The sequence below is a fragment of the Cupressus sempervirens genome, chromosome 1, assembly GCF_028749045.1.
Source record: "Cupressus sempervirens isolate cs-2001-9-10 chromosome 1, ASM2874904v1, whole genome shotgun sequence".
Lineage (NCBI taxonomy): Eukaryota > Viridiplantae > Streptophyta > Pinopsida > Cupressales > Cupressaceae > Cupressus > Cupressus sempervirens.
In genome coordinates, this window is record NC_143118.1 from 289,773,071 (window position 1) to 289,779,980 (window position 6,910).

Below are 6,910 nucleotides of genomic sequence, written 5' to 3' on the forward strand. Positions count from 1 at the left end.
ATGAGGTGACATCACTTTATTAAATTATTACAATATAATGGTGCCATTTCATTTTTATATCTATATATATAATAATAATATGATGAAAGATCATTAAAAATTCTTTGAGGTACGTTTCATATTTTAACTCAATTATTTTATGTTTCTCAAATTATTTATTTATATAGCTCATGTAGTTCCATCGATTGTATCCTAATGTTCAAGTTGCTAGGTCCTCAACTCATTTTCCAAGTGATGGTGATGCTTCTATGCCTAATTCTTTTCTAACAATGCTTCCACCCCTTTGACATGCTTCCTACAAAGAAATTCCCATAGTTAAATCATATTATCATAACGACTAACCGCATTTTCAATTCCATGAATTCATGATAAATAATCAACTAGCATATTATCTTCACATGAAATCATAATGACTAACCATCTTATCGATTTGCAGGATTATAAAAAATTTAATTGTCAACTGACTTCACGTGAACCTCAATGGCTATATTTTAAATTAGGTAAAAAAATTGGGATGTAACAATTAGCCTACGACCACATTCGACCCATATGATTGATTACCATATGTCCCTAGGGGTCCTAAGACCCCTAGGGATACATGTCATGATGCAATGGGTCGAATGGGGTGGTAGATTAGCCTACAACCCCATTTGACCCATATGGTTCATTCCCATATGTCCCAAGGGTCCTAGGACCCTTAGGGACATATGTCATGATGAAATTGGTCAAAGGGGGTTGTAGGTTAGCTTACAACCCCATTCAACCCATATTCTCAATTACCATATGTCCTTAGGGGTCCTAGATGTCACAATGCAATGGGTCAAATGGGGTCATAGGTTATCCTTCGACCCTATTCAACCCATATGATCAATTTCCATATGTCCCTAGGGGTCCTAGGATCCCTAAGGACACATGTCATGATGCAATGGGTCAAAGGGGGTTGTAAGTTAGCCTATGACCTCATTAGACCCATACGATCAAATATCATGTCCCTAGGGGTCCTAGGACCCTAAGGACACATGTCATGATGCAATGGGTCAACTAGGGTCATAGGTTATCCCACAAACCCATTCACCCATATGATCAATTACCACATGTCTCTAGGGGTCCTAGGACCCCTAGGGACACATGTCATGATGTAATGGGTTGAATGGGGTCATAGGTTAGCCTACAACCACATTCGTCCCATATGATCAATTACCATATGTCCTAGTGGAACTAAATATTTTAAATATTTTCCACCTATTATTGCTTTGGTTATAGTTGATCTTATTGACTTATTTTCATGTTCCAAATTATTTATCATTTCACGGATATTCTTCATAGCCTAGATTGATTATATCGTTGTGATCAAATAAAAGATTTACCTACTACATTTCTTTTTGTTTCTAAGAAATCATGATTTTCCATCTAAATCAATGGTGTCAGTCTCAAAATGTATTGCTAGGGCTTACTCATATATCATTGTAGCTAGAACGATGAAGCTTCAAGTATCAGTGTGTATCATGGATATAGCAATAGGGTCATCTTCAAACTTAGGTGAGAGATTGCTATAACATATAGCGATCAAGTTTATGAATATATAGAGAAGACATATAGTCAATATGGTGATGAGCAATAAAGAAAGGTGTATTTCTATAACCTTCAGTGATCATCGGTAAGTGGGGCAATGAGGTTTTGGTTACGACGATCGATGATGAAGTGGGTTGTATCGCTATATGATATGGCGATAAGTGCTTTCATTAATCAAAGAAAGGAAGTTTGGTTGTAGTGATTAGCAATAAGATTGGTTGATCACCATGTGTTATAGTGATAAAGTAGTGTTATTTTCAAAAGGGGTCGTTATTGCCTATAGCGATAGATCAAAGTTGATAATGGATCACATTTGGAGAATAATGGAGATAGTGATGAGTGATGGGAATTTGTGTATCACTATGTATTATAGCGATAAGATGAAAACTTGCAACAAAGACTAAAAAATTGTGATCACTATACTGAAAAATTGTGATCACTATACTCTATAGAGAAAATACCTATCAAAGGTCATAGAAAGGGAATTTCCTAAATAGCGATGAGCGATAAAGATTTCTCAATTAATTTTGCTCCAAATTTTGGGCACTGATTTTGGGTACCAATATAAAATTGGATACCTAATATTGGGATCAGGTATCTAAGTTTTCTTACTGGTCATACTTTAACCAAAATATTTTCTATTACTATAGACTTGACAATCACATTTTTTTTTTGGCTTTTTCATGGGTTTGCAAAAAATAATTCGTTTGGGGTCCATTGCTTGAAAAGGTTGCTACAAGATTTGATTAGGTGTCCAATATTGTTGTCTGAATGGGAAGCAATAGTCATTAAAAGGCTAAACACAAAAGGAAAGTATCAAATGAAAGCATTACAACATATAGGGAAAGAGATAGGTTAAATCACCAAAGGAAGAGACAAGGTATGCAAAATGTGAATCAAGTTGACGATGTATTGATCGAAGGTAAAATCATAGAGTCAAAAAATGATGTTGTTCAGTTAGGGAATGAAAATGTACCAATTTATAATGACAATGTTGGGATTGAAAATTTGGAGAATGAAAATTGCTTAGTTCATAATGTAAATGCCATGATTGACCATGTAAAAAATTTAAAATGCATAGGAACATTACATATCTCCTAATTATAACTGAAATGAAGGTCCTAGAACACCAAAATGGATAATTGAAATTGATGAAATGGTTATTATTAATTTAGAAGGAAAAAAATCATAAAGAACCTTTCAATTATGGGCTTCAATACTATATAAGATGTTTTTCAGCTATAAGACAGTGGTGGAGTAATGTCAAATTTTTATGCACTTATTAAAGATGCAAAAGATGATACCTATGCTTTCCAAATTGAAGACTCGTATCAATAAGAAAATGGAAAGAAATGCCATTATTGTGAAGAATCTTTTCAATGGTTTCAATAGCATTGGGAAAAATAGCAAGGAGAAGGATAAGAGAGTAGCTCGAAGGGTCATTACAACCTTTTTGGTAAGTCATCATTTGAGAAAGGGTAGATATATGAGACAAACTTGTATTGAATTGAACCTAAATCATATTACTTTGAGAAGAGCACTTACTAGACAAGAGAGAATTGACAATCCTCTTCAAAATGATATATGGGCTTTTGGTGGGAGACTTCCACATTTTGATAAGATGCTAATCGGTGATGTGAAGCAAGAAATTACAAAATTTTGGAATTCTAGCTCAAGGGTCTCACCTAATGCTAAAGACATGTTGAAGTTGAGAATTGGCATTAGAGATCGCACACCACATCCTAAAAATTATTTGGAGGTAAGTCAAATTGTGTTGTTTAAATAATTTATAGAGAGTCATCCAAGATTGCATATATCACAAAGGGATTTTGAATCCTTGAAGCCATTTAATTGTATGTCACTTAAGATTTGAAATACATGTTGTTGCAAATATCATGTGGATTTTTCTATGTACCATAAACTATTACGCTCCATCTATTCTACTTTTTAGAGTAATGAAATGTTGGAGAATTATGGTGCTAGTGGGTTTCTAAAATCATCAAGAGACTTGCTAGATCAATTTTCATGTCCTAAATTTGATGGTTTTTTCTTTTATAGAAATGCTTGTTTAAATGAGAAGTGTTTAGCATGTGGTGGCTTATCCAAGTTTGACACATGTTTCCATGAGGGGTCCAAACAACATCTTGGGAGGACAATAGTAAAAAAAATGGTATATGAAATAGTGAAATATACATTGAAGAGTGGAGGTGAGGGTTCTAGATGTGAATTGGTTGCAAAAGAAATCAGTATGGCTAGTTTTATTTCAAATTTCAAGACAAATATTTTCTACAAGTACGTAAGGCATAATCACAGGTCTAAATGGTTGGATTAGAAATTTAAAATTTGTAAGGAGACTTTTCCCATTGGCACTATTATATCAGTTGTTGAATTTGTAGAGAAATAAAAATGTGAAGTTGTTGAAGCATCAAGGAAGACCAAAAGTAAAAGAAATTTTTACTATTACTAATGTTGATCATGAAGCCCTATTGGAGACCCTAAAGTAGAGAGAGGACCCTACAAGAACACTCAAATAGGTATATTTACTTCTTATGTTCTTTTCTTGATAATTATTTGGTGAATAGGTGATTATCTTGTTTAATACAATTATTTACTAATTTGTTTATGATATTGGAATGTAGGTACATCATGAAGAGTAGTTGTGCATGAAGATAAAAACTAAATAAGGAGAAAAATGAAGAAAAATCTATTCTATTTTTTATACTATGATTTCTGACACTATGATTTCTGACACTATGATTTTTGACACTATGATTTTTGGTAGTTGTGTATTGATGTAATAATGATGAAACACTTGAGATATTATAAATGTAAACTTGTTGATTTAATGTAAGCAACACAGAAGTTTTAACTTAATGTAGTTTATGTGGAGGGACCTTATAAATGATGTTTTTACTTAATACTAACACCAAACTTACACTGTGCCCAATGCAAAAAACTTGAGGGCTATTGATAAAATATGAACCCTATCGAAACCCTTGTTTTGGCCATGGAGAGCCTGCAACATTCACAACCACCCTGTACCAAAGAGTCTCGAAGATGATCTAAGTGCATTTGGAGGTTGATCTTCTGAGGGTCATAACTTTGAGCTCATGGGGGCTATTAGTGAAACATTGAATTCTATAGGACAGTCGTGTCGAGGTCTACAATAGCCTATCTCATTTCAAAAAGATCACATTATGTTTGGATTTGGCACAGTGATCTTGCTTGATGCCAAAAATTGCATTGTGCTTCAATTCATTAGTGCATCACAACTAATCTTGGCATAAAATAATTAGAACCATTATCTCTTTATGGGTAGGTGAGCCCTATTGACATCCTTTTGTCTAGTTGTGGAGAGCCTACAATATTCATGGCCACCCCGTACCAAAGAGTCTCAAAGATGCTCTAAGTGTGTTTAGAGATCAACCTTTTGAGGGTCATAACTCAAAGCTCATGGGGGGCATTGGTGAAATTTTGAATGCTATAGGATGGTCATTTTGAGGTCTACAATAACCTATCTCATTTTTGAGATATCACATTCCATTTGGTTTTACACAATGATCTCCCTCGATGCCAAAACTGGCAATGTGCCTTAGTTGATTGGTGCATCACTGCGTACCCTTGAAACTGCCAATCTTGGCATAAAATCATTAGCACCATTAGATCCAAATGGGTGAGTGAACCCTTGTGAAAACCTTGTTCTAGCCATGGAGAGCCTACAATGTTCATGTCCACTTCATACCGAAGAGTCTTGAAGATGGTCTAAGAGTGTTTGGAGGTTGATCTTCTGAGGTACATAACTCAAAGCTCATGGAGGATATCAGTTAAATGTCAAATGCTACAAGATGGTCATATTGAGGTATAAAATAACCTATCTCATTTTAGAGAGATCACATTTTTTTGGATTCAGCACAACAATCTCACCCAATGCCAAAACTTGTAGTGTACCTCAATTCATTGGTGCATCATTACGTAACTTTGAAACCATTGATCTTGGCATTGAATCGTCAATGCCATTAGCTACAGATGGGCAAGTGAACCCTAGTGATACCCTTATTCTGGCCATGAAGAGCCTACAACATTCACAACTACCCCATATAGAAGAGTCTTGAAGATGCTTTAAGTCCTTTTGGAGGTCAATATTGCGAGGGTCATAACTTGGAGCTCATGGGGGCTATCAATGAAATGTTGAATGCTATAGAAAAGTCATGTAGAGGTCTACAATAACCTAGTGAGACTCCTATTTTGACCACAAAGCTCCTATAACATTTGTGACCAATACATATTGAAATATCTTGTAAGACCAAAGATGGGATCCTAAGACTAAATTAGCCATGGATTTGGCTAATTGTAGATATCTTAAGGGTTTGCAGAGATCATCTCAAATTAAACATATATGATATAATTTTAGATTAAACATTACATTAAATTTTGATAATAAAGGTTGTTAAAAATTTCTTCATAAATTATTGAATTTGAATCAAATATAACAAACATGATGAAAATGAATGATACCATAAACATGAACAATACACATGATCCATGATAAATTGAATAATACTATACTAAATTAATATGTATATCCTTGTGCACATAAATGACAAAAATATATATCAAAATACATGTATCCATAGATAAATTATGCAAATATATATATCAAAGTTCATGTATCCATAGATAAATTATGCATATATATCCAAATACATAGATCCATATACAAAATGTGTCTAATCATGCCATCAAAATGTGTATAATATCAATGTTTATGCATACAATGTGGCATATGCCATCTCAAAATGACTCATGATGCATCCTATGACAACTATACTATCCTATGATGCTAGTGGATCATCAAACTGTAGCCTCTTCGCCAAACTAGGTGGATCAAACACCTCCTACATAAACAAAAAAGGAAAATCCAAAGTTAGACTACTAAATTTATACAATTCTATGTATCTAACATTGAATTATTGAAATGTATGTTGATCCTTTTTTTAATGAAGATTTATAGTTTTAAACTTTCATCATAAATACCTCTATCATTGACCTCCTGTGACGATTAGGAGTCCTCTCATATATCCCTGACAATGCTTGAACCTCGTTGATTGTGGCCTATATATGTTCAAGCATGGTTGTCATATGGATCTACAACTTAAATTATAATATTATAATTCATTGAATACTAAATTTATAACATATAATCAAGAATTGAAAGTAAAACTTACCTCTATCGACTCCTCCTCTGGATATAATGGTTGTGTGAGAAAAGATACAAAACTCTGATGTCCAGGCTCCTGGGTGGTAGGTGTTTCCTGTGAGGTACAAAAGCCTAGTTGTT